Consider the following 19,052-nt stretch of genomic DNA (forward strand, 5'->3'; position numbering starts at 1 on the left):
TGTTATTTCAGAAAATGCTATAAAAAACTTATATCCCAAGAAGATAAGTGAATTGCACATAGACCTGAGAAATCTAGGCTAGTCTGAAAAAATCCATTCACCCCCTTCAGGGTTAATGGAAGGCTTCTGCCACGTGGGGGAGCTCAAATCTCACTTCCCTCAGCTATTACTCCACCCACAAAGTAGTTGATTACTAATATTGGATTGGTCAAGTCCAGGAACACGGTTTAGGTCACTATGCTTGGGCCTGGAACTTTCTCTTTGCTAAAGGAAAGGTTAAATATGGTTCCTGGTGCCAACATTTCTTTTATAGCTCATTTTGTAGTTTTTTTTCCCCCTTGATTGGCTTTTTAGGAAAACTGGTTTCCTATTCAACTGGGTGATGAAAGAGTTTGAGGGCTTTACTGAGACCTTTGTGCCCTGCTACCCCCTGGAAGGTCTTGGGGGGCAATGGATGGTTTCTAAGAAGAAGAAAAACTTTTCCTTATTTCCTTGCTTTAATTGCGATTTGATTGGAATTGCCTTTTCTTTCCATTATAGACAAACAATAAGGATGACTGTGGGCCAGGTAACATCCTCTGGGTAATGAGACAGAACTGATTGTAGTAGGTTAGGAATTAATTTCAAGGGCAAAGGAAGCCTTGTCTCAAAACAGACAAAACTTCACTGTAGACAATTTTAGACTGGTGGTGCTGGCATTGATGGACAGGAGGAACAACTCCAGGGATTTGTTTTCCTTCTTATCTCCTTTTGTTCCACCTGGGCTGAGATGAATCCTGATAATGGCAGGGATTTTTGAGCACTAAAATTATTCAATAAATCAGAGTTATGAAATTAATCACTAGACAAATGAAGATCCATAAAAGCCATTTTCTTTCTTTCTTCTCTTTCTTCCTTTCTTTTTGTTCATTCATGCCTCTTTTCCTTTTGGAGGTGGTTGCATTTAAGATTTATCAATAATTGCTTTTCCTATTTAAAATTGATTTTTAACTATATAAATGATTTCCAAATACCTTCTCCTTCCAAAAAACTGGAAGCCTACAGCTAAAGCTGCCATTAAGTCATCTTTGAGCACTATCCAACGACCCTGATGCCATATCCCAGGCATTACGATAGAGTAGTAAGGAAGGGCTGGAGCCAGATTGCTTAGGCTCAAATTAAACTAATTGACTGGCTGTGCAACTTTAGGCAAGTTACTTAACCTGACTATGCCTGAGTTTTCTTATCTGGAGGATGGATAGTAATGCCTACCTCATAGGGTAATTTTAAGGATTAAATGTAATAATATTTGTAAAGCACTTAAACACCATATGGCATGTAGAAGCACTTAATAATGTTAGCTATTGTTCTTCTACTTACTACTTGTGATATGTATTTCTTCCCATAGATCATGCAATGAACTATGATCACACCACTGCAGTCCAGCCTGGGCAACAGAATGAGCTGCTGTCTCAAAAAAAAAAAAAAAAACAGAGAGAGAGAGTGATATGGTTTGGCTGTGTCTCCACCCAAATCTCATCTTGAATTCTCACGTATTGTGGGAGGGACTGGGTGGGATGTAAGTGAATCATGGGGGCAGGTCTTTCTCATGCTGTTCTCATGATAGTGAATAAGTCTCATGAGATCTGATGGTTTTATAAGGGACAGTTTCCCTGCCCAAGCTCTCTCTCCCTTTGCCTGCTGCCATCTATGTAAGATGAAACTTGCTCTTCCTTTCCTTCTGTCATGATTGTAAGGCCTCCCTAGCCATGTGGAAATGTAAGTTCATTAAACCTCCCTTTTCTGTATAAATTACCCAGTCTTGTATATGTCTTTATCAGCAACATGAGAAGAGACTAATACAGTAAATTGGTACCAGGAGTGGGGCTGTACTCTGCAAAGCCACAGGGGCGGAGCTGCCTAAGACCATGAGAACCCACCTCTTGCATCAGTCTGACCTGGATGTGAGACATGGAGTCAAAGGAGATCACCTTGCAGGTTTAAGATTTGAGGCCAAGCATGGTGGGTCACGCCTGTAATCCCAGCACTTTGGGAGGTCTAGGTTGGTGGATAACTGGAGGTCAGGAGTTCGAAACCAGCCTGGCCAACATGGTGAAACCCCATCTAAACTAAAAATACAGAATTAGCCAGGTGTGGTGGCACACACCTGTAATCCCAGCTTCTTGGAAGGCTGAGACAGGAGAATTGCTTGACCCAGGAGGCAGAGGCTGCAGTGAGCTGAGACCACGCCACTACACTCCAGCCTGGGCAAGACAGAGTGACACTCTGTCTCAAAACAAAACAAAACAAAAAAAAGATTTGACTGCCCTGCTGGATTTTGGACTTGCATGGGGCCTGTAGCCCCTTTGTTTTGGCCAATTTCTCCCATTTGGAATGGCTTCATTTACCAAATGCCTGTACCCCATTGTATCTAGGAAGTAACTAACTTGCTTTTGATTTTACAGGCTCATAGGTGGAAGATACTTGCTTTGTCTCAGATAAGACTTTGGACTATGGACTTCTGAGTTAATGCTGAAATGAGTTAAGAGTTTGGAAGGCATGATTGGTTTTGAAATGGTTTTATAAGGGAGAGTTTCCCTGCACAAGCTCTCTCTCTCTTTGCCTGCTGCCATCCATGTAAGATGTGACTCTCTCCTCCTCAACTTCCATCGTGATTGTGAGGCCTCCCCAGCCATGTGGAACTGTGAGTCCATTAAGCCTCTTTTTCTGTATAAATTACCCAGTCTCGGGTATGTTTTTATCAGCAGTGTGAGAGCAGACTAATACAGAGAGAGTGAGAGAGATAGGGAATCCTTAGGGGGAAATGGATATGGAACAACAGGAGTAAAGTGTTAGATTGTGTTGCTGTAGAAAAAGAGGTCGAGAGGTAACCAGTATTATGAGTTTTCAGAATATCATTTTAGCATCATCTGTGTGTGTGTGTTTGACAAAATGGTGTCATATGCATTTTATTCTACAGCTTGCCTTTTTCAATTAGCAGTGATGTTTGAGATTTATCCATGTTGATACAAATAGAACTAGTATATTCCTTTTAACTGTTATTGCTACTAATACTTGTCTGTTACAAACAGGGCTGCCTGGAACCTTTGAATAAGTGTCTGCAAAGTGAATATGTGCCAGAGTTTCTCTCAAATAGAAATCTATATGTAGAACTGCTGGGTTGTAGGCTATGTGCAAATTACTTGAACCAATTTATATTCCCACAGCAGTATCTGAGAGTACCCAGTTCCTGAAAACCTTGTAAAAATTCATAAATAAAATGAAACCTTTGTGCCAATCTAAGGGAGAGAAACAGTATGTCATTGTTTTACTTTGCATTTCCCTGGTTTCTAGTGAGATTGAGCATCTTTTCATGTTTATTGGCCATTTGCATTTTCTCTTTTGTGAATCATCTGTTTATAATCTCTATTCAGATTTCTATTACACTGTCTGATTTTTTCTTATTAATCTATGAGATGATCTTTTGTTAAGTATGCTGCATATACTTTCTCCTAATCAGCTTTGCTTAGCTTTCAGCTCTTTTCATGGAGTCTTTGGTCATACAGGCCTAAATGTTAGTGCAATCAAGTTGATCGGCCTAGTTTCTCATTTTGGGGGGCTTGTTTTTCATTTTGCTTTTTGATTCTTGTTTAAGAAATCCTCTTTACCACATATTTGTAAGAATATTCATTTATATCGATATAAATATATCTCTTTCGATACACACACACACACACATACATATTTTAAGTAGACCCTTTCTATACACGAATTTGTCATCTTGGAAAATATAAAGGCTTCTGGTGCCAGAACACTCTGGCTATAGATATTATGTTTGCTCAGAGGCAGAAGAAAAACTATAGATGAAGAAGAAAGATTCAAAATTTTATAGAGGATCAGAAAATTATTGCTTGGGCTTTGGAATTGGTGAGTCTGAAACATGAAGGGAAACAGGACTAGCTTTAAGAATAGACTTTTTTTCTTGAGGTTAAGTGGAAAGAGAATATACTGGGACGGATGACATCGATTAGACAAATGGTATAAGCTTACATGTTGTAGAGAAGGAATGAGATTACATTAGGAATAGATGAAGTTTGGGAAAATATGTGAATCTACCCGAAAGAGATAGGGAATCTTAAATCAACTGGGAGTGGTGGTGTGTACCTGTAGTCCTAGCTACTCAGGTGGCTGAGCAGGGAGGATTGCTTGACCCCAGGAGTTAGAGGCTGCAATGAGCCGTGACTGCTCCAGTCTGGGCGACAGAGTGAGAACGTGTGAGAGAGAAAGAGAGATAGGGCATCCTTGGGGGAGGAGAGGAATAGATATGGAACAACAGGAGTAAAGAGGTTGTGTTGCTGCAGAAAAAGAGGTCAAGCTACCTAATGCTAAATGACGAGTTAATGGGTGCAGCACACCAACATGGCACATGTATACATATGTAACAAACCTGCACGTTGTGCACATGTACCCTAAAACTTAAAGTATAATAATAATAAAATAAAAAATAAATAAATAAATAAATAAAAGAGGTCAAGAAAGCAGTATTTGTGTTGGTCTAAACAGAAGCTAGAAAACACATAGAAGAAGACATGTTGTTTTTTCCTGCACCACTAAAGACTTGAGAAACATCACCAACAATTACTCCACTTCAGAAATATGTTGATGGGAGGATGCTCCAGCTGGCATAAGCGTGGAGGCAGAGGGAAAATCTAACCTGGGGAGGAGGACTGTTAGGATGAAACATTTCCAAAGTATAAAACAGTAGCATCTTCAGCATAAACGACATCATCAGACTTAAAACAAATCAACAAACCATCCACCCAGCCAACCATGGTATCTGATGGGAATTAGAGAAATAGAGAGAAGCAGGAAATTGGGTCTAGGGGAAATATAAGGCCAAGAACACAGGGTGTTTGGAGATGCCTCTTGTAAACAGGCAGAGTACTGTTGCAAGAAGGCAGAGCCTGCTCTCTTGGGGCTCCAGCTCAGTTTATATGTTGTGCTGCATTTGGGCACCAAGAATATGAAGATAAATATAAAAGCAAATGAAGAAGTTTTTTAAATGCAGAATGAACACAAATAGGAAGAAAGGAACCTAAGAAATTCCTGGGGATTGGTGAGAGCCTCAATGCAAATTTCTGAATTGTGCAAGAAGAGGCACCAGTGTGTATAGGAGTGATGGACTTTTCAATGAAATTTGGAATTTAGTATCACAATTAATCTCCTGATCACGTTCCTTCTAACTGGGTTTAAGGTCATGAGAGTTGACAAGCAGGGACCCTGGACAACTGCATGGATTGATTGACATCCTGGCAATCCCGTTTTGTCTCCTTCCTCCTCTTCTTTGAATGTCTGTGTATTAGAATCTTACAGTGAATATGCGTTTGGGCATCATTCATTCCTCAGCTGACATACCTGCTACCTTTGATTAGATTATTTTTGTGTCTTTGAAAGCAGGGCCATCCTTAAGCAAAACCGTGGTCTTCTTCAATTTCTGACTCCGATCTACAGATTTGTCTATAGCTACACCCTTGTTTATCTCCTTTCCATACTTCCCCATCAAGTGGTGTTGTGTGTATATCTTTAAAATTTTCTTCTCTGCTCCAAACTTAAAAGACATAGCTATGGAAAAAACACCGAAGCTCAACATTTTCATGGGCCAGAAATGGAAACACTCAGTGGTAAGCTGGACTGCAGTATAGGCCTGCTGGGCTGTAGGTCCAGAAATAGGCAGAGTGAGGAGGTGACTCCTGCAGGGCAATGAAAACCAAAGTGGCCCACATGTGGTGGGGCACCAGAGCCAGCATCACTGTGTAAAACCAAAGGCTAGGTGGGCCTGCCTGACCATGAAAGGAGGTTGAAACCACTCTGATCACTGCTTGAAGCTGTGGCTTTATAAAGCTGAATCTCTGTAGGGAACGGGAGAAAATAGAGCAAGCCAAGCAGCAGGATCTATTTGGCTCAGTAACTAGATCTACAATAGTCCCATCACTCTGGGCTAGGAGCACCATACTTCAAACAAGACCTGGTTCTGGATTTGCGTGCTAAAGTTCTCCCTGGGGGCTAAGTGGAGGCAACTGCAAAACTTATACACAGGGAGAGGTGACCAGAGAGCAAGTAAACAACCCAAACAAAACTACAACACAAACAGCTCCAACCAAGATGAGTCTACCAACCCAAATATAAATAGTTTCCATTAGGAAAACTACCACTAAAAAAGACAGTAACAAAATCGTCAATCAGGAGAAGAATCCACTCCTAATGAAATACAAAATAATATAAAACTATCAAGTGATTTAAAAATTATGTTTTCAGGTCTTTAAGGGGATAAAGAAGAACAAGAAGTGATTATTTGGACCTAGCAACAAAAGTTATATGTCAATGAATAATACTAGAAAAATTTACTGGGGAAATGGAAAAAAGTTAAATCTCTCAAGCCCTTTTTGTATACTTAGATTTGACCGGCTAATTCTCATTCATTCAATCAATCAATTCTACTTGAGATGTGTAATGTGCCAAGTGCTGTTCTAGGTGTTTGGCATACATCAGTGAAAAACACAAAGAATCTCATGGCTCTTGAGCTTATATTCTAGCAAGGGCACACAGTGAATGAAAATAAATAATTAAATCATCTAGTGTTTCTAAAAGTGATGGTGCTGTGGGGAAAAAAAGAAAAGAAACAAGGTAAGAGAAGTGGGAAGCTCTGGAGTGTGGGGGTTGCAAATAAAAGTCTTATTTTATTCATTTAAACAGGTCATTTAAATGAATAAAAAGTCTTATTTTACTCATTTAAACACACACTGGAGCCTGTCGGGAGGGTGGGGAGGGAGAGTATCAGGAAAAAGAGCTAATTCATGCTGGGCTTAATATCTAGGTGATAGGTTGATAGGTGCAACAAATCACCATGACACACGTTTACCCATGTAACAAATCTGCACATCCTACACATGTATCCCTGAACTTAAAATAAAATTAGAAAAAAAAAGGTTCTAAAAAACCTATATCTGATAAAATGTTAAGCCTGATTTAAGTTACTATATATATAAAAGCAAAACATTTCATTTAAAAATGAATTCCGTATTTTCATTCATCATGTAGGCTGTATTTAGCCTGAATTAGTGTCGTTTTCATGTTTTTCTGCTTTTCAGTTGAGAGGAAGTTCATTGAAATCGTTTTTGCTTTCAGAAGAATATGTGTGTGGCTCACTAATGTACACTTGTGTTTTCCTTAGCTCGGTAGATTCATAGCAAGGCGGGACTTGTCAGGCAAGCCATAGTGCTTGGAGCTGAAGGGAACCAATCACCACAAGACAGTGTCCTGAGAAATGGCCATCAAAGCTGGAAGTCCACCCGAGCCAGCAATCTGAGGAGACAGGGTAGGGAGCGAAGGTCCACATGGAAGCCTCAGGATGGGCAAAAAACATCAAGAAATTTGGAAATAGAGAAGGGAAATGTCAACGAAGAGTTCAACTCTTCGTTGTGACCAGTGGTCTGTGACACAGCCCCCAGGAGATCCTGAGAACACATGCCCAAGGTGGTCAGGCTACAGCTTGGTTTTATACATTTTAGGGAGATATAAGACATTGATCAACATATGTAAGACGTACATTGGTTCAGTCCCAAAAGGCAGGATAACTCAAAGAAGGGGCTTCCAGGTCATAGGTAGATTCAAAGATTTTCTGACTGGCAATTGGTTGGAAGAGTTAAATTATTGTCTGAAGACCTAGAATCAATGGAAGGCAATGTCTGGGTTAAGATAAAGGGTTGTGGAGACCAGGGTTCCCATTATGCAGATAGCATCAATAGAAGGGAATAGATTGTAAATATTTCTTATCAGACTTAAAGAGTCTGTTCTGTCAGTCTTAAGGTCTCTGTGTTGATGTTAATGCTGGTCAGCTATGCCTGAATTCCAAAAGAGAGGAGAGTATAATGAGGCATATCTGACCCCCACTTCCCATTATGGCCTGAACTGGTTTTTTAGGTTAACTTTGGAATGACCTTAGCTGAGAGGAGAGGTCCATTTAGATGGTTTGGGGGCTTAGAATTTTATTTTAGATTTACAGAAACCAGAAAGTGGGAGAGAGAAACAGAGAGAGCCATCTGTGGCTGCTATTTACAGGGTCCTGTGGCCTGGGGTTTTGGTAGGGAAAAAAAGAGCTTTGCCCTGGCCTGGACATGTATATTTCCTTCTTGTTTAAAAAATAATACATAATAGTCTTTCTGATGCAACTTGAAAGCAAGAATTTTAAAAAAATCTACAAAATGATTGTTCTAAGCGTGGTCAGAAAAAGATGAATTCTACAAGGAAGGTGGATGCTTCAATTCTCTTGAGGCTGCTGCTTCTCCTGCTAGATCTTAATCAATAATGCTACCTGATGGGCAAAGGTGGGGCCAGTGGAATATACACATACTTCTAGATATGATTTGAGGAGCAGGCACTTGAATGGCATCTCTGTCCCCAAATTGCATCTCTGTCACTTTCCATCTTGCCTGAAATTCCAATTCATGTAGATTAAGATGTTTTCTTTAGAATATCCACATTAAAATGCAATTGTGTCACATAAGAATTCATCTACAAATTAATTTGGCAAACAAAGAACAGAATCTAGAGATAAAGACATTGAACAAGAAAAAAATGGGGAAAGAGAGTGGAAAAAAGAGACAAAAGTAAAACCAGAGAGAGCAGCCCAGAAGATGTCCCCTCCTGGGGAATTGTGATGAAGCCTTTCAGAACCCCAGGAGGATGTAGAAAATTATCCAAAGGGTACATATAGGGAAATTTTACTAATACTTTATTTATTTTTGGACCAAGCATTTATAGATAACTTTTTTTAAAATTTGGCATCAATTTACAAACATTATTTTATTTTGTTATTTCTAGGGATTAAAAATATCTACTATGGAAATAAAGATAGAGTAGACCTTAGAGATCAAGGAAGGACTATTGCATACAACTTTACAACCTGCAAGAGAAGGTGCCAAGATCTTTGTTAGCATAACTTTAATTCCAACTGGTCATAGAATGTTCCATGGCTTGGAAGTATTTCTGGGACAGATTCGGCATTCAAATACAAGGAAATTTACAGATCAGATAATCACTAGGGGTTATGGATGTTGGGAGATTGGGAGTGATCAGGGAATGGGGATGATCAGTTTTTTTCTGAGATTTTAGACTGAAGTGCCCGGTAGCCAGTTTGGAAGACCTCAGCCTCAGGTAGAACCATGAGTCAGCAAAACATATAAATGGTAGACCAGTTAGGAATCAAATGATGGCCACTTCCTGAGGAATGATAGATGCCTTAGTGTACTTTCAGATAACGCATTCTTTGGAGTTCACAAAGTGGTGAAATGTCAACTTAAGAAATTGTTTAAGTAAATATCCATTAAGTACTTGAAAATCATTAATTTTTTTTTTTTTTTTTTTTTTTTTAGACAAGGTCTCCCTCTATCGCCCAGGCTAGAGTGCAGTGGTGCAAACATGGCTCACTGCAACCTCTGCTTCCTGGGCTCAAGAGATCCTCCTGCCTCAGCCTCCTGAGTAGCTGGGACTACAGGCATGTGCCACCACACCTGGCTAATTTTTGCATTTTTTTGTAGCGATGGAGTCTCACTATGTTGCTCAGGCTGATCTGGAACTCTTGGTCTCAAGCAATCCACCCACCTTGGCCTCCCAAAGTGCTGGGATTACAGATGCGAGCCATCATGCCTGGCCAGATTTTTTTAATGTAAAAATTACTACTCTTTTTTTTTTTTTAATGGCATGTTTCCTTGACTTGGTCTGCTTATTGTCCATTACCCTGATTAAAGGCAGCTATGCAGGTGGAATTGGGAACTGGGTACCCAGAGTTGGCAGCTCATGAATACCTCAGCATTTATCCTCTTCCTTTTGTTTTTGTCGGGAGGAAAAGACTTTTCCTCTACCCTCTTGTGTTTAATAACGGGGAGCCTGCAAATTAAACTGACAAAAGACAGACAAATAAGAGGAAAAGGCTTGTTATTCATAGGCATATAGAACTAACAAAAGAAGTAGCTAGCTTGATAAATAATTGAAGTTTATATACCTACCCCTGTAGGAAAAAGGGAGGTGGTAGAAAAGACTTCCATGGGAAGAACAAATAGATTTCTTTAGGAAAGAAAAATGAGTTTTAGGAGAACAAGTAGGAGATAAGAAAGTTTATGATCACATTTGTTTATGCAGGAACTCTCAGTCTTTTTGTCTACTTCATGGCCTGAAACTCCTCCAGAGAGGAGATTTATGGTAGATGTACCCTCAGTTTTCTTCTTGGGAGTAGACTTGCTCTAAAGAAGGAGTATATGGAAGCCTCTTTTCCCACAAGTTGCTGCTTTTAGTCATGTAAGGGAAGCTCCTAGAAGTCTTCTTTCCATGTCTGTTAAATCTCAAATATCTTCAGCTTAAAATAATTTTCATACCAACTGTGGGATTCCAAGTGGGTCCCCATATCCCTTTTATATTTTAGACTAATCCATAGCGACATTGACATTCCTCCGTGTCTTAAAATTTTTTAAATGTCTTTATGTCAGAAAACTTTCAGTTTTAATCATAGAAAACCCAACTCAAATATATTTTAAGTATGAGGGAGAATTTCTTGATTCACCTACCTGGAAAGTTGAAGAGTAGATGTTACCAAGCTCTCTTTCTTCAGCTATCAGCTTTGCTTTCTTCTATATTGGCTTTTTTTCTCAGGCAAACTCCCTCTTATGGTGGGAAGATGGGAAGGAAGCCCCTCTCTCAGTTGCTCTAGCAAATGTGTAGAATTAGCTTCAGTGAGCTTAAGTGAATAATAGACCCATCAATGGACCAATTACCGTGGCCAGTGTGGTTCCAACTAGCTAAGCCCAGGTTATATGCCCACCCCTGGACCATGCTGTGGGCTCAACTTTTCTGAAGCTCACATATTGAAAGTAGGTGAAAGACGAGTTCTGAAAAAAGTTCACTTACCAGAAGAAGGTAAAATGGATTTTAGTGGCCAACACCAAGATATGCTCTTTATAGTTTTTTTAAAAAAATATTTGGTGTATAGTTAAATAGTGTCCTTAGGATTCATGTAAAGTTAGTATTTATTGGATGTTGGAGATGCAATATGATTCAGGCTGTGCGAGGATATAGACCTGTCTGGGAGTTTCTCCACAGCTAATGGGTAGGTACAAGAGCCTCCCAAAAGAAAACAATGGATAAGACTCCACAAGATGAACAAAACTAAACTGAAGGAAAATAAGTTCCATACGTCTAATACACAGCATGGTGACTAGGTGACTACAGTTAAAAATACCGTTATTTTATACTTGAAGTTTGTTTAGGAGTAGATCTTAATTAAATGTTCTCACTACAAACAAAAAATATATGAGAAGTGATGAGCATGTTAATTAGCTTGATTGTGGTAGTCATTTCACAATTAGACACATATCAAAACATCGCATGTACTGTAAATATATGTATATATATAATTTTTATTTGTCAGTTATACCTCAGTATAACTGGAAAAAAAAGGTGTGTTCCCTGAACACCTACCCCCCGTGCAAAAAAAAAAACCCAAACTGAATTGAAGGAAATTATATTTGCAGTCTCTCCTGACAATAGTCTTTCTAATTATTACTGGGTGTGGTTTGAATGATGACAGTGTTACTGGAAAGGGGTCTGGATGCAGACCCCAATAGAGGGTTCTTGGATTTCACGCAAGAAAGAATTCAGGGCAAGTTGATAGAGTAAAGTGAAAGCAAGTTTATTGGGAAAGCAAAGAAAGCAAAGGAATAAAAGAATAGCTATTCCATAGACAGAGCAGCCCCGAGGGCTGCTAGTTGCCCCCCCCCCTTTTTTTTTTTTTTTTTTGAGACGGAGTCTCACTCTGTTGTCCAAGCTGGAGTGCAGTGGCTCGATCTCAATCTCGGCTCACTGGAAACTCTGCCTCTCGGGTTCACCCCATTCTCCTGCCTCAGCCTCCCAAGTAGCTGGGACTACAGGCATGTGCCACCACGCCTGGCTAATTTTTTTTTTTTTTTTTTTTTTTTTTTTAGTAGAGACGGGGTTTTACCGTGTTAGCCAGGATGGTCTCAATCTCCTGACCTTGTGATCCACCCACCTCGGCCTCCCAAAGTGCTGGGATTATAGGCGTGAGCCGCTGCGCCCGGCCCTGGTTGCCCATTTTTATGGTTATTTCTTGATGATATGCTAAACATGGTCCTAAACTGGGCCTCTAACCCAATCCCATCATTTACCCGGGTACCCCACCACTTACCCCAAATCTGCCAATCAGTGCTGCAGTCTATTTCCTTTGGTGGGGGTGGGGGTGGGGGTTGGGGGTTTCCTTCAGTATCATCCCTAACATGGTTCGCCGTAAACACGTTACCAGACCCCACTCCACTTATCCAAAGTTAGCCTTTGGGTCGGGGATTTCCGCACTCTAGTCCCTTCAGTGGTTCACCAGAAAGAGGTTACTGGACCCCACCACTCACCCAAGTTAGCCTTTGGGTCGGGAGTTTCCTTAGTATTGTTGCTTCATGTCCATACCAACCCATGGGGTCTGGCAACATCTTTCTGGTGACCAGGAAGCGACAATACTAAGGAAACCCCCGACCCAAAGGCTAACTTGGGTAAGTGGTGGGGTCTGGTAACAATAGGAGGGAGAAACTGAACTGGGCAGGAATTGTGAAAAGTACTGTGCCACGGGCAGGGACATACTAGGTTGCTACAAAAGTAATTGCGTTGTTTTTTTTTTCCGTTAAAAGTAATGGCAAAAACTGCAACTACTTTTGCACCAATCTAATACTTCATATAACCTTTATCAAAGTTGAGTCCTGGAGCTTGGTATCATGAAATCAATAAAGTTTCCTGAGTATCCATTAGTCAGACTAGGCTCCGACTTCCTCATATTATCCTAGTAACCTCAGGGTGTTTATTAAGGAAGGTATCAGGAGAAGTAACATAATTAACAGGACCTTTCTATACCGTGTAAACTGGTTCTCAGTAACTGTCTTGATCTGTCACTTTCTTAAGATGGTATTATTCCCCTTAGCTTTCTGCACATGGAAGGTGATTGATGAGACAAATGGATTCCTATAATAGTAAAAAGACTCATTATCACACCTCTCTCCCATCGCCGATTGACTGTATTTCTGGACATCCCCCACTTTGGTTGAGTTATAGCCAATGTCAATTGGGATGACTCATATTTTACTCTTAGTATTTACTAGTGACTTTTCCACCTGACATACGGCAATCGTAGTTTGACTTAAACACAAAGGGCCATTCCAAATAATAACAGATGAATCCATAATGCATATTTGACTCCAGTTCAGTTCAGGTCGTTATAACTTTTTCATTTCTTTCTTTCTTTTTTTTATTATTATACTTTAAGTTCTAGGGTACATGTGCACAACGTGCAGGTTTGTTACATATGTATACATGTGCCATGTTGGTGTGCTGCACCCATTAACTCATCATTCACGTTGGGTATTTCTCCTAATGCTATCCCTCCCCCAGCCTCCCACCCCAGGACAGGCCCCAGTGTGTGACATTCCCCTCCTTGTGCCCTAGTGTTCTCATTGTTCAATTCCCACCTGTGAGTGAGAACATGCAGTGTTTGGTTTTCTGTCCTTGTGATAGTTTGCTCAGAATGATGGTTTCCAGCTTCATCCAAGTCCCTAAAAATGACATGAACTCATCCTTTTTTATGGTTGCATAGTGTTCCATGGTGTATATGTGCCACATTTTCTTTTTTTTTTTAAATTTATTATTATTATACTTTAGGTATATCTCCCAATGCTATCCCTCCTCCCTCCCCCCACCCCACAACAGTCCCCAGAGTGTGATGTTCCCCTTCCTGTGTCCATGTGTTCTCATTGTTCACTTCCCATCTACGAGTGAGAATATGCGGTGTTTGGTTTTTTGTTCTTGCGATAGTTTACTGAGAATGATGATTTCCAATTTCATCCATGTCCCTACAAAGGACATGAACTCATCATTTTTTATGGCTGCATAGTATTCCATGGTGTATATGTGCCACATTTTCTTAATCCAGTCTATCATTTTTGGACATTTGGGTTGGTTCCAAGTCTTTGCTATTGTGAATAATGCCGCAATAAACATACGTGTGCATGTGTCTTTATAGCAGCATGATTTATAATCCTTTGGTTATATACCCAGTAATGGGATGGCTGGGTCAAATGGTATTTCTAGTTCTAGATCCCTGAGGAATCGCCACACTGACTTCCACAAGGGTTGAACTAGTTTACAGTCCCACCAACAGTGTAAAAGTGTTTCTATTTCTCCACATCCTCTCCAGTGCCGGTTGTTTGCTGATTTTTTAATGATTGCCATTCTAACTGGTGTGAGATGGTATCTCATTGTGGTTTTGATTTGCATTTCTCTGATGGCCAGTGATGATGAGCATTTTTTCATGTGTTTTTTGGCTGCATAAATGTCTTCTTTTGAGAAGTGTCGGTTCATGTCCTTCGCCTACTTTTTGATGGGGTTGTTTGTTTTTTTCTTGTAAATTTGTTGGAGTTCATTGTAGATTCTGGATATCAGCCCTTTGTCAGATGAGTAGGTTGCGAAAATTTTCTCCCATTTTGTAGGTTGCCTGTTCACTCTGATGGTAGTTTCTTTTGCTGTGCAGAAGCTCTTGAGTTTAATTAGATCCCATTTGTCAATTTTGGCTTTTGTTGCCATTGCTTTTGGTGTTTTAGACATGAAGTCCTTGCCCATGCCTATGTCCTGAATGGTATTGCCTAGGTTTTCTTCTAGGGTTTTTATGGTTTTAGGTCTAACGTTTAAGTCTTTAATCCATCTTGAATTGATTTTTGTATAAGGTGTAAGGAAGGGATCCAGTTTCAGCTTTCTACATATGGCTAGCCAGTTTTCCCAGCACCATTTATTAAATAGGGAATCCTTTCCCCATTGCTTGTTTTTGTCAGGTTTGTCAAAGATCAGATAGTTGTAGATACGCGGCGTTATTTCTGAGGGCTCTGTTCTGTTCCATTGATCTATATCTCTGTTTTGGTACCAGTACCATGCTGTTTTAGTTACTGTAGCCTTGTAGTATAGTTTGAAGTCAGGTAGTGTGATGCCTCCAGCTTTGTTCTTCTGGCTTAGGATTGACTTGGCGATGCAGGCTCTTTTTTGGTTCCATATGAACTTTAAAGTAGTTTTTTCCAATTCTGTGAAGAAAGTCATTGGTAGCTTGATGGGGATGGCATTGAATCTATAAATTACCTTGGGCAGTATGGCCATTTTCACGATATTGATTCTTCCTACCCATGAGCATGGAATGTTCTTCCATTTGTTTGTATCCTCTTTTATTTCCTTGAGCAGTGGTTTGTAGTTCTCCTTGAAGAGGTCCTTCACGTCCCTTGTAAGTTGGATTCCTAGGTATTTTATTCTCTTTGAAGCAATTGTGAATGGGAGTTCACTCATGATTTGGCTCTCTGTTTGTCTGTTATTGATGTATAAGAATGCTTGTGATTTTTGTACATTGGTTTTGTATCCTGAGACTTTGCTGAAGTTGCTTATTAGCTTAAGGAGATTTTGGGCTGAGACAATGGGGTTTTCTAGATATACCATCATGTCGTCTGCAAACAGGGACAATTTGACTTCCTCTTTTCCTAATTGAATACCCATTATTTCCTTCTCCTGCCTAATTGCCCTGGCCAGAACTTCCAACACTATGTTGAATAGGAGTGGTGAGAGAGGGCATCCCTGTCTTGTGCCAGTTTTCAAAGGGAATGCTTCCAGTTTTTGCCCATTCAGTATGATATTGGCTGCGGGTTTGTCATAGATAGCTCTTATTATTTTGAGATACGTCCCATCAATACCTAATTTTTAGCATGAAGGGTTGTTGAATTTTGTCAAAGGCGTTTTCTGCATCTATTGAGATAATCATGTGGTTTTTGTCTTTGGTTCTGTTTATATGCTGGATTACATTTATTGATTTGCATATATTGAACCAGCCTTGCATCCCAGGGATGAAGCCCACTTGATCATGGTGGATAAGCTTTTTGATGTGCTGCTGGGTTCGGTTTGCCAGTATTTTATTGAGGATTTTTGCGTCAATGTTCATCAAGGATATTGGTCTAAAATTCTCTTTTTTGGTTGTGTCTCTGCCCGGCTTTGGTATTAGGATGATGCTGGCCTCATAAAATGAGTTAGGGAGGATTCCCTCCTTTTCTATTGATTGGAATAGTTTCAGAAGGAATGGTACCAGTTCCTCTTTGTACCTCTGGTAGAATTCGGCTGTGAATCCATCTGGTCCTGGACTCTTTTTGGTTGGTAAGCTATTGATTATTGCCACAATTTTAGCTCCTGTTATTGGTCTATTCAGAGATTCAACTTCTTCCTGGTTTAGTCTTGGGAGAGTGTATGTGTCGAGGAATTTATCCATTTCTTCTAGATTTTCTAGTTTATTTGCATAGAGGTGTTTGTAATATTCTCTGATGGTAGTTTGTATTTCTGTGGGATCGGTGGTGGTATCCCCTTTATCATTTTTTATTGCATCTATTTGATTCTTCTCTCTTTTTTTCTTTATTAGTCTTGCTAGCGGTCTATCAATTTTGTTGATCCTTTCAAAAAACCAGCTCCTGGATTCATTAATTTTTTGAAGGGTTTTTTGTGTCTCTATCTCCTTCAGTTCTGCTCTGCTTTTAGTTATTTGTTGCCTTCTGCTAGCTTTTGAATGTGTTTGCTCTTCCTTTTAATTGTGATGTTAGGGTGTCAATTTTGGATCTTTCCTGCTTTCTCTTGTGGGCATTTAGTGCTATAAATTTCCCTCTACACACTGCTTTGAATGCATCCCAGAGATTCTGGTATATTGTGTCTTGGTTCTCGTTGGTTTCAAAGAACATCTTTATTTCTGCCTTCATTTCGTTATGTACCAAGTAGTCATTCAGGAGCAGGTTGTTCAGTTTCCACGTAGTTGAGCGGTTTTGAGTGAGATTCTTAATCCTGAGTTCTAGCTTGATTGCACTGTGATCTGAGAGATAGTTTGTTATAATTTCTGTTCTTTTACATTTGCTGAGGAGAGCTTGACTTCCAAGTATGTGGTCAATTTTGGAATAGGTGTGGTGTGGTGCTGAAAAGAATGTATATTCTGTTGATTTGGGGTGGAGAGTTCTGTAGATGTCTATTAGGTCCGCTTGGTGCAGAGCTGAGTTCAAGTCCTGGGTATCCTTGTTGACTTTCTGTCTCGTTGATCTGTCTAATGTTGACAGTGGGGTGTTAAAGTCTCCCATTATTAATGTGTGGGAGTCTAAGTCTCTGTGTAGGTCACTCAGGACTTGCTTTATGAATCTGGGTGCTCCTGTATTGGGTGCATATATATTTAGGATAGTTAGCTCTTCTTGTTGAATTGATCCCTTTACCATTATGTAATGGCCTTCTTTGTCTCTTTTGATCTTTGTTGGTTTAAAGTCTATTTTATCAGAGACTAGGATTGCAACCCCTGCCTTTTTTTGCTTTCCATTTGCTTGGTGGATCTTCCTCCATCCTTTTATTTTGAGCCTATGTGTGTCTCTGCACGTGAGATGGGTTTCCTGAATATAGCACACTGATGGGTCTTGACTCTTTATCCAATTTGCCAGTCTGTGTCTTTTAATTGGAGCATTTAGTCCATTTACATTTAAAGTTAATATTGTTATGTGTGAATTTGATCTGTCATTATGATGTTAGCTGGTTATTTTGCTCGTTAGTTGATGCAGTCTCTTCCTAGTTTCGATGGTCTTTACATTTTGGCATGATTTTGCAGTGGCTGGTACCGGTTGTGCCTTTCCATGTTTAGTGCTTCCTTCAGGAGCTCTTTTAGGGCAGGCCTGGTGGTGACAAAATCTGTCAGCATTTGCTTGTCTGTAAAGTATTTTATTTCTCCTTCACTTATGAAGCTTATTTTGGCTGGCTATGAAATTCTGGGTTGAAAATTCTTTTCTTTAAGAATGTTGAATATTGACCCCACTCTCTTCTGGCTTGTAGAGTTTCTGCCGAGAGATCTGCTGTTAGTCTGATGGGCTTCCCTTTGAGGGTAACACGAGCTTTCTCTCTGGCTGCCCTTAACATTTTTTCCTTCATTTCAACTTCGGTGAATCTGACAATTATGTGTCTTGGAGTTGCTCTTCTCCAGGAGTATCTTTGTGGCGTTCTCTGTATTTCCTGAATCTGAATGTTGGCCTGCCTTGCTAGATTGGGGAAGTTCTCCTGGATAATATCCTGCAGAGTGTTTTCCAACTTGTTTCCATTCTCCCCGTCACTTTCAGGTACACCAATCAGACGTAGATTTGATCTTTTCACATAGTCCCATATTTCTTGGAGGCCTTGTTCGTTTCTTTTTATTCTTTTTTCTCTAAACTTCCCTTCTCGCTGCATTTCATTCACTTCATCTTCCATGGCTGATACCCTTTCTTCCATTTGATCGCATCGGCTTCTGAGGCTTCTGCATTCTTCACGTAGTTCTCGAGCCTTGGTTTTCAGCTCCATCAGCTCCTTTAAGCACTTCTCTGTATTGGTTATTCTAGTTATACATTCTTCTAAATTTTTTTCAAAGTTTTCAACTTCTTTGCCTTTGGTTTGAATATCCTCCTGTAGCTCGGAGTAATTTGATCGTCTGAAGCCTTCTTCTCTCAGCTCGGCAAAGTCATTCTCCATCCAGCTTTGTTCCGTTGCTGGTGAGGAACTGCATTCCTTTGGAGGAGGAGAGGCGCTCTGCTTTTTTCCAGTTTTTCTGCTCTGTTTTTTCCCCATCTTTGTGGTTTTATCTACTTTTGCCCTTTGATGATGGTGATGTACAGATGGGTTTTTGGCATGGATGTCCTTTTTGTTTTTTAGTTTTCCTTCTAACAGAGAGGACCCTCAGCTGCAGGTCTGTTGGAGTACCCGGCCGGCTGTGTGAGGTGTCAGTCTGCCCCTGCTGGGGGGTGCCTCCCAGTTAGGCTGCTCGGGGGTCAGGGGTCAGGGACCCACTTGAGGAGGCAGTCTGCCCGTTCTCAGATCTCCAGCTGTGTTCTGGGAGAACCACTGCTCTCTTCAAAGCTGTCACACAGGGACATTTAAGTCTGCAGAGGTTACTGCTGTCTTTT

This window comes from Pongo pygmaeus, chromosome 11 (genome assembly GCF_028885625.2).
Source record: "Pongo pygmaeus isolate AG05252 chromosome 11, NHGRI_mPonPyg2-v2.0_pri, whole genome shotgun sequence".
In the NCBI taxonomy this organism is placed as follows: Eukaryota; Metazoa; Chordata; class Mammalia; order Primates; family Hominidae; genus Pongo; species Pongo pygmaeus.